Here is a 9,053-nt window from a genome sequence, read left to right on the forward strand (position 1 = left end):
CAGGATACAGGTCCCTACGTCCATGCTTTCCAAGATCGTAAGCCGTGATGTCGCCCAAAATACCTTTGTGGTCATCTCCGTCAGTGGCTTCTCAGTCTAGATCTGAGAAAAACTTGGCGTAAATTAAGGATAAAATGAGAAATCCAGCACAGCACATTTTATCATCTTCAGATGATGCACTATAAAGTGGAAAGTATTTCCTAGTGAGGTGTTCTTTTGCTCTGAAGCAGGTTTTACTATTTCATTGGTAAAATGTTGCATTTGCTCCTGTCTAGCGAACTGCGACTTAGATATACTCAAAACAACTACTGCGTCTCGGGATAACCGCAGACTTTTGCTTGGCTGATTGCAGACTCTCAGGCTCCAGACCCCAGTCCCTGGCGCAGGGAGGAGCCCCTCGGGCGGGAAGGAGGGGTTGGGGCTTTCTCCAGCCATCGAACCGTGGGTGGTCCCCGCCCTGGAGGCCTGTTTTTAATCATTGTCAGGGGAACTCGCAGCTTGACTTTAACAAGTGAAGGGAAGGGAAAGAGAAAATCCTACTAGCAGTCGGGGCAGGGTGTCTCGCCGGGGCCCTCACTGGCTCCTGACCCTCCGGTACCCCGGGCAGTTTGTTTTCGATCCTTCAATTAAGAAGTAGGGTTTACGTGCGCAAACACACTTGGCGGGGGGCTCAATTTTATGGCCTCTCCGCGGCATCTCGTGAGGCCCGCCCGGGGCTACACCAACGCTGAGGGCCTGACCGCCGGCGGACACTGATGCCCAGGGGTCCCCCTAGGTGCCTCCTCGCCGCGCTGCTGCAGGAACGGCGGCACCTGCGTGCTGGGCAGCTTCTGCGTGTGCCCCGACCCCTTCACCGGCCGCTACTGCGAGCACGACCAGAGGCACAGGTGGGCGCGGGCACCGGGTGACGGCGCGGTGGGCGGAGGCCTGGGAGCCCGCGCGGGCGGGGCGCGGAGCTGAATGCGCGTGGGGGGCGCGCGCGCGAGGGCAGCGCTGACCACGCGTCTGTCTCCCCAGCGGCTGCGGCGCACTGATGCACGGGGCCTGGACGGTCCGCGGCTGCCGCCTCTGCAGGTGTGTCTTCGCAGCCCTGCACTGCCTCCCCCGCCAGACCCCGGGCAGCTGCGGTAAGAAGACCCGCGTCCCGTGCGCACAGTCCACGCACGCGGGGCGGGCTGTTGCCCCTTTGTATCTACCAATGCGCCAGGCGACCCAGGAATGAGCAAACTTGGGAAAGTCACGTTCGTTGTGAATCACAGGGCACATTATCATCATTATTTAAAAATATTCCTAATTGCTTGGTTTAGATCTGATTTCCGAACCCCGCCCTTTCGGTAAATAGAATTTGGGGGGGGGGCACACGCTGGTAAGCAGAGCCAAGCCTGTCAGCTCACCCCATGAAATCTCCGCTTGATGTCCCTACACCACACCAACACCATCTCCTTAACTGTGAGATACGGAGGGCACCGGAGCAGGACAGGAACAGGCACGGGTGGCCAGACGCCACGAGAGCCAAACAGACATTGCTCCAGAGAAGGAAGGTACCTTGTAACCACAGCCCAGGTCTGCCACGCATATTAAGAGCCAGGAAGGGGGGACCCCTGGGTGGCGCAGCGGTTTGGCGCCTGCCTTTGGCCCAGGGCGCGATCCTGGAGACCCGGGATCGAATCCCACGTCGGGCTCCCGGTGCATGGAGCCTGCTTCTCCCTCTGCCTGTGTCTCTGCCTCTCTCTCTCTCTCTCTCTGTGTGACTATCATAAAAAAAAAAAAAAAAAAAAAAAGAGCCAGGAGGGTGTGAGGAACCTACCGGGTAAACACTCCTTTGTGAGAATTCTGAGCAGTGAGCAAACTCCATGCAAATGTTTCACTTGTAAAACTCAGTAAGGAATTGCCGCGGTCAGAAAACAGATAAAACACTCTGCTGTCGACCTTGGTCAGGCCTAGGGGCACAGGGAAACCAGGCACAGCATTTCAATCCCACTTCCTGCCTCCTCTCACCTCTTCAGCATGCTCCAACCAGACTCCAGTGAGGAGCGCACTTAATGAATGCTCAGCTCCCAATCCTCCTGCTGCTCCCTCTTCTGCAGCCTTGGGTAGGATTAGCTATCAAGGGATCCTTAATGAAGGTAAAGCCCATTAACCTCACTTCCGGCTCCTCCCTCTCATCTAGCTGGGCGTGGTGTGGGCAATGCCAGTAGGGACAGTGTGATCATAGTACAGTTTTGCAAAATGTCGCATCTTTTCCTTCGTCTTTCCGCCTACCACATTTCCCAAATCTTTCCCTCTCCTTCCGTTTGCTGGGCATATGCCCCTGATTCACTAGCTGCTCCTTTTGTGGCCCAGAGAAAGGAGGATGCAAATTAGGGAACAGGTACTGGGATTCCAAGTGGGACTTGCGTGGTCCTACAGGTGAAGTCATTTCCTGCATGCCATTGGTGCTCCCAGCTGTAATGTGGAGAAAGGGCCATCTGTGATCATGTCCAGTCTCCTATGCAAGTCCAGCTTGGGTTCAGAAGCAGCAGGGCAGAGACTAGATTCCAGACTACCTGCTTATTATTTTTATATCCTTGGAAACATTCAAGTCTATCTTCCAAGGACAGTGACAATGGCTCCTAAATGTAGCTTCTGCTCATCACAGTTGAACAAAATAGTCATTTCAGAGTAATTTTTCAGGTGCCAAAAGGACCGTAACACTTTTGTACTGTTTGATCCATTGATCCTGCCTCAGGGCATGACTGCAGTGGCCGTGCTGATAGTGGTTATGATGACATGAGAGATGATGAAGATAATGATGATGGCTCTCAGGATATTTCAGGCACTTTATACACTTTATTCCATTTAATTCTCTTAAGCCCATAAAGTAGTTATTATTATACTTTTTATTTTTGAGGAAACTGAGGCTTACAGGAGTTAATTCCTAATAGCTAATAAACAGGGTCTGATATTTTTTCTTTTTTTTTTTTTAAGATTTTATTTATTTATTCAAGAGAGACACAGAGAGAGGCAGAAACATAGGTAGAGGGAGAAGCAGGCTCCCCATGGGGAACACAATGTAGGACTCGATCCCAGGACTATGGGATCATGACCCGAGCCAAAGGCAGATGCTCAACCGCTGAGCCAAGGTGTCCCTGATATTTTTTTCTTAAGAGATAATCACAAAAGGCTAATTGTTTATTTAGAAATAATATATTTTGTAACATTAATTATTTAAAAATACTGTAAATAAACATACCATATTTATATAATTAATATTCTATGAATATTAACAATATTAATCTATGAGTAAAACTGCTACCGTATTGAGATATAATTTGCAGATAACATTATATTAATTTCAGGTGTATAACATAGTGATTTGTTACTTGTGTATATTGTGAAATGATCACCACACTAAGTCTAGTTAACATCCATCACCTCACATAGTTGTTTTTTTCTTGTGATGAGAACTTTAAGATCTACTCTCTTAACAACTTTCAAATATAATTTTATTAACTATAGTGACTACTATACATTACATCCCCATAAGTAATTTTACAACTGGAAATCTGTACCTTTTGATCTTTGATCCTCACCCACTTTACCCACCTACCAGCCTACTAAGATTGGCAATCACCAAATTTCTTGTATCTATGAGTTGTTTTTTTTTTTTTTTAAAGATTTTATTTATTTATTCATGATAGTCACACACACACAGAGAGAGAGGCAGAGACAGGCAGAGGGAGAAGCAGGCTCCATGCACCGGGAGCCCGACGTGGGATTCGATCCTGGGTCTCCAGGATCGCGCCCTGGGCCAAAGGCAGGCGCCAAACCGCTGCGCCACCCAGGGATCCCTGTTTTTTTTTTTTTTTTTTTTTAAGATTCCACATATAAGTAAGAGCATATGGTATTTGTCTTTCTCTGTTTGATTTATTTAACATAACACCCTCAAGGTCCATCCATGTTGTCACAAATAGCAAGATTTCCTCCTTTTATATGGCTGAAAAATATTCCATTGTGTGTGTTTGTGTTATCTACATGTCATATGTTTTCTTTTATTTACATTTATATCATATTTATATCATTATATTTATACATATTTACATCATAATTTTCTCTGTCCATCCATCAGCATACACTTAGATTGATTCCATATTTTGGCTATTGTAAATATGCAATGAACACAAAAGTACCTATATATTTTTGAGTTAATATGGTTGTTTCCTTTTGAAAAATCCCCAGAGGTGGAATTGCTGGATCCTATGGAGCTCTATTTTTAATTTTTTAAAGAACCTCCATACCGGTTTCCATAATGGCTGTACCAATTTACATTCCCACCCAACAGTGCAGAGGGTTCATGATGTGAATCTTAACTACTGTGCCATTTCTCTACTCTTCCTATAAGAATAATTATCAATATAAACTAAAGAAGATAATTTTGACAGTGTTATTTAGAATATTGAAAATATGGCCATGTTATTTTTTATTAAGATTTTACTTATTTATTCATGAGAGACACAGAGACAGAGAGAGACACAGGCAGAGGGAGAAGCAGGCTCCATGCAGGGGACCCAATGCAGGACTTGATCTCAGGACTCCAGGATCATGCCCTGAGCATGAAGGCAGACGCTCAACTGCTGAGCCACCCAGGCGTCCTAAATATGGCCATATTCTAAATCTAACAGCAAAGTAATAGGTAATTGAATGTTTTAAATCCTTTAATAGGATGTTATGAGGATTTTGAAGAACATATGGAAAATTATGTTTATAATATAATTATAATGATGTGAAAGGATACATCTGGATGGGAGAATCACAAATAGATAACAACACATTACAAAATCATGACCCTCTTGGCACCTCCAGGGACCTGAGGGCCAAAAGATCTCCAAGGGCTCTTCTTGCTCTGATGTTCTTTGGGTCCAAGAATGACAGGCTTTCATAATCCCAAATATAATGTCTTTTCAAGGGCCTGTTTTTCCATTCTTACTCAGAACACTGCAAGTTTCTCAGTTTTCTTTTGTAAAATGAGGATAACCTATGCTCTATCCTCACATAGATGTTGAAGGATAAAATAATCTTGTTAGTGTGAGCTATTTTGCCATTTTTCTGCTCCGTAACCTAAAATAATGTTTTGTGAATAATAATTCCGAATATTGAATGGATGATCTTTGACCAATTATTTTATTTTATTTTATTTTTATTTATTTTATTTTTTGTTATTTTTTTTCTTTGACCAATTAATTCCAAATACAGCTCCAAAGAAGAAATTGCTCCATATAAGCAATTATCTATTATTATATTGCAATTAAAAGAAACCATTTTTAGTATTCTAAAACCAATATGCTTGAGGCAGGCAACTGTCATTATCTCTACCATTTTCTTCATTTACATTTGTTAATTTTGCATTTAAAGAGACAGTGTAGCATAATGGAAAATCATGAAAATCCCTCCAAAATCCGTGTTCAAATCCCAAAATATACTTTTTATAATATTTATGATCTTTATGAAATGTTTTTTTTATTTATTTTTTATTTTTTTATTATTTATGATAGTCACATACAGAGAGAGAGAGAGAGAGGCAGAGACACAGGCAGAGGGAGAAGCAGGCTCCATGCACCGGGAGCCCGATGTGGGATTCGATCCCGGGTCTCCAGGATCGCGCCCTGGGCCAAAGGCAGGCGCCAAACCGCTGCACCACCCAGGGATCCCCTCTTTATGAAATGTTGAATAATTTGTGTTTCAGTCTCTGCAACTGCAAAATTAGAGCTGAATATTTACCCCATTGATTTGTTAAGATGAAAAAGCACTGTACCTGTTACATATTATGCACATAATAAATTCTTACTTTATTATTATCACCATCAACAGTATTCAAGTCAATATAATGAGATTTTAAAAATTATTTTTTGATCTATCATTTATATACTGATGTGTGTTTTTCAGGTTGTGCACAACATTCACTAATTTAGGGGCATTAAGTAAATAAGTGCTTAAAAAAAAAAAACAAGCTTCCATCTAGCAGGGTCTTTGCTTAGTGTTGAGCTGGGCCAAAAACTCATTATATTAAGAGGGTAATTCTTCCCACACATAGCCCCAAAGAATTATTTCATTAGCCTCAAGAACCAGTTTGGTGCTCTAAAATTTTAGGTTTAAGTTCTGACACAGTGAAGTAGCAAACTCAAGTACCTTCAGGGTAAACAGATAATGTGAATGTCAGGTTGGGGTCAGATCAAGCCTCACCTCATGCTTCGAACTCAGTTTTTAAAAAGTACATTTCTGGCACCAACCAACCAAAACAAGCAAACAAACATTTTAGGGCCAGAACCATCCTGAAGGCCGATGGGAGAGATGGCCCTCCAGGGCCCTGGCCCCGGGTCAGCTCCAAGTGTGCTGTGTTGGAAAGAGAGACCCTTTGTTCTGCCTTCTGGGGACATTCTCCCATTGCCATTTCAATGGGTAAGATTCTCTGGGTGTCATGGCAGGAGAGGAAGCCATCTGGCTCCCAGAGGTATCTGCAAATTGGAAAGTTTTAGGAGTGCTGGATCTGGACCTCAATTCAAATATGACATTAGCCTCATTCAGGGTGGTCTCCAGACTTTTTTTTTTAATTTCCCACTCCACTCCAGTAAAAATACTTGAGTATATTCCCTATTCAGTGGTAGTGAGACAGTTGCCATGCTGAGCATGTACAAACTTGAATTTACTTATATCTTCTTTTTCACATATGCACAGGATTAATACACATGATAGAAATCTTTGCTATGTCTAACCAAGTCTAAAAAAGGCCTTTTGATAAGTATACAATAAAAATCCTAGATTATAGTCAGTCATCCACAGATAGCAGAGTTTCCCTCTTGGTATGATGTGAAATAATGGCTATAGAACAGTTGATTCAGTAGATTCTAATAAGTACAGTAAATATTAGTAAAGCTTAGTTTTAAATTTTCCTATAAATATATAGTTCTAGTATTTTCTCTCTAAGCTCAGTGGATGACCTGGGGCCTCGTGAGAGGGACATCACATGGTGCTCACAGCCCCAATTTGGTGAACCCTGCTTGCAGGACTGACTTGGTCTAGCCAAATTCACAAAGCTGACTAAAACAAAGGCCTTTGAATTTCTATACAAGAAATAACTGCCAACAGGGTCTTAATCCTTTCCTGTAGGCAGCCTATTTCCTTCCACTAGGGGAGAGTCAACACAGAAGCTCAGTATGGGCTGATGCCTTTCTCACTTGAAAAGCTTCTTATGCTGTGAGCACCTGTTTTATTTAGCATCAGCTTTTCTGGAACATTCTCTGAGCCCAGAAGTTAAGTTTCCTGTTTTGTGAGTTTTTGGCACTCTGGAACAACCCTCTCCCAAGGTAAGGTGGTATGTAAAAGTGGTACCCAGGCCTAGAGTAGGCCAGACCTCAGTCTTATCCTGAATCTAGTCTCTTGGATGGTCCCACCATAGCCCACCTGTGAACAGGTATAGAATGGGTACCTGTTGCAGTTGCTTGTTATCATTACTTGTTAACTTCCACTGTTTCATGCTCACCATAGGTTCTCACATTCAGAGGGCATCTCCTGAAGGTATTGTAGAGGGCAGGACCAGGCATGCCAGTCTGGGGTGGGGTCAGGGGGAGGAAGGTGGGAAGTACACCAGGTTGGCCTCTGCCAGGCAGTTCTAGAGAGAAGTTCTCTGTAGTGCCTTTTCTCATCTGCATGCTTACCTGCCAAGCCAACTCCATACATAGGCCCAGATTTGCTTGTGAGAATGCTTTAGTGGAGTTGGCATTCTTGCCCGTGGGGCTTGGCAGCTTCACATAGTCATTATTCAGCAGGGACTTTAGCTGAGAGCCTGGGTTCTGCTACCCCAGGGACTCCCAGCCAACACGTTTGGGGTGGAGTCCCAACCATACAGAAAGCTGGACTCACAGACCCTTAGGACTAGAGTGAGACCCTACTGTTGAGGAACCACATTGTGGCAGCAAGGAAAGTGAGCACCTTGGGGTGCTGCACCAACCCCCAGAATGCTATGAAGCTGTTCATTTTTGTAACTTCCTCTGTAGAAGTAGTAGCCATTGCTTTAAGGATGGGTGCTTTCCTCCTATTTAATAAGTAGTCCCTAATCAAGGAAATGGTATAAGGACTAATTTGGGGAAAAGTTGAACCTTCTTTGCAACACATAGATGCAAGTTGTTTTATTTTATTGTATTTCAAATCAGATCTATTTGCCCCTGATTGCTAAATGACTTGGTGTGGAATTCTCTGAAAAATCACCTTTGGTCAGCTCACAAGTAAATGAGAGAGCTGAAGGGCTGTTTCTTTCTTAAGCCCTAAAAACAATAAATTCTCTTTCAGTTCTCTAAGTTCCACAAAAATCCCATATAAAAGCTAAAGGAAGGCACAGCTTCCTTGAACAGCCACTCCCACAGTGGTGCTTCCTTCTGCTGCCAGGTGAGCCCACTGTTGGCATGGTGGGGCTGTGCTTTGGAAGGGCTCTGCAGCAGATCCCCAGCAGCAAAGTCTAATGAGGAGGTTCCAGCAGAATAGGGCCTTTATCAGAGCAGGTGCAGACATCTCTATTTCAGTTTCTTAAAGCCAGTCTGTAACAATGTGTCTTACACACTTGGGATTTTTTTTCAGACCTGGAAGATTTTCTTGCTGCACGCTCTGATGGACTAAGCGCACAACTAAGCTCACAACGTATGCTGAGTGTTCTCTTCCTCCTTCCGTGCTTGCTCTTACAAACCATCCTGAGTGAAGGGGGAGACTGCTAACTAAACCGTAGAGGACTTAATCTGCAGTTCCACACTGGCAGAACCTTGGCGTCACCAGCACAGCTTGAGTAAGCATGGTCCTCTATGGGAAAACCAGGACTTGTGCATCCTCTCATTTTCTGTTGTATGTAATAGATTTCCTACATTTCCTATAAACTGAAGCATGAGATGAATATTTTTATTGTTCAATAAATATCCTCATGAAAGAGATTTTCTTGATTCTCTAAGTCTTATTTCAAGGGTCTGCCACTTAGACGCCTTGTGAGTAAACACTTGTGCTGGGGCCTATTCAACTCTAAATTATCTCTGATT

At 43.7% G+C, this 9,053-nt stretch overlaps 1 long non-coding RNA gene across 1 annotated transcript; it reads left to right on the top strand.

Annotated features, from left to right (window-relative positions):
• Window positions 1–464: 464 nt before the first annotated feature.
• Window positions 465–8,832, top strand: LOC140598863 (uncharacterized). The gene is made up of 3 exons (XR_012001417.1): window positions 465–887; window positions 1,018–1,127; window positions 8,608–8,832. It is a non-coding gene; the product is annotated as an uncharacterized lncRNA (long non-coding RNA).
• The last annotated feature ends 221 nt before the right edge of the window (window positions 8,833–9,053 follow it).

The sequence above is a fragment of the Vulpes vulpes genome, chromosome 5 (genome assembly GCF_048418805.1).
Source record: "Vulpes vulpes isolate BD-2025 chromosome 5, VulVul3, whole genome shotgun sequence".
NCBI lineage: Eukaryota > Metazoa > Chordata > Mammalia > Carnivora > Canidae > Vulpes > Vulpes vulpes.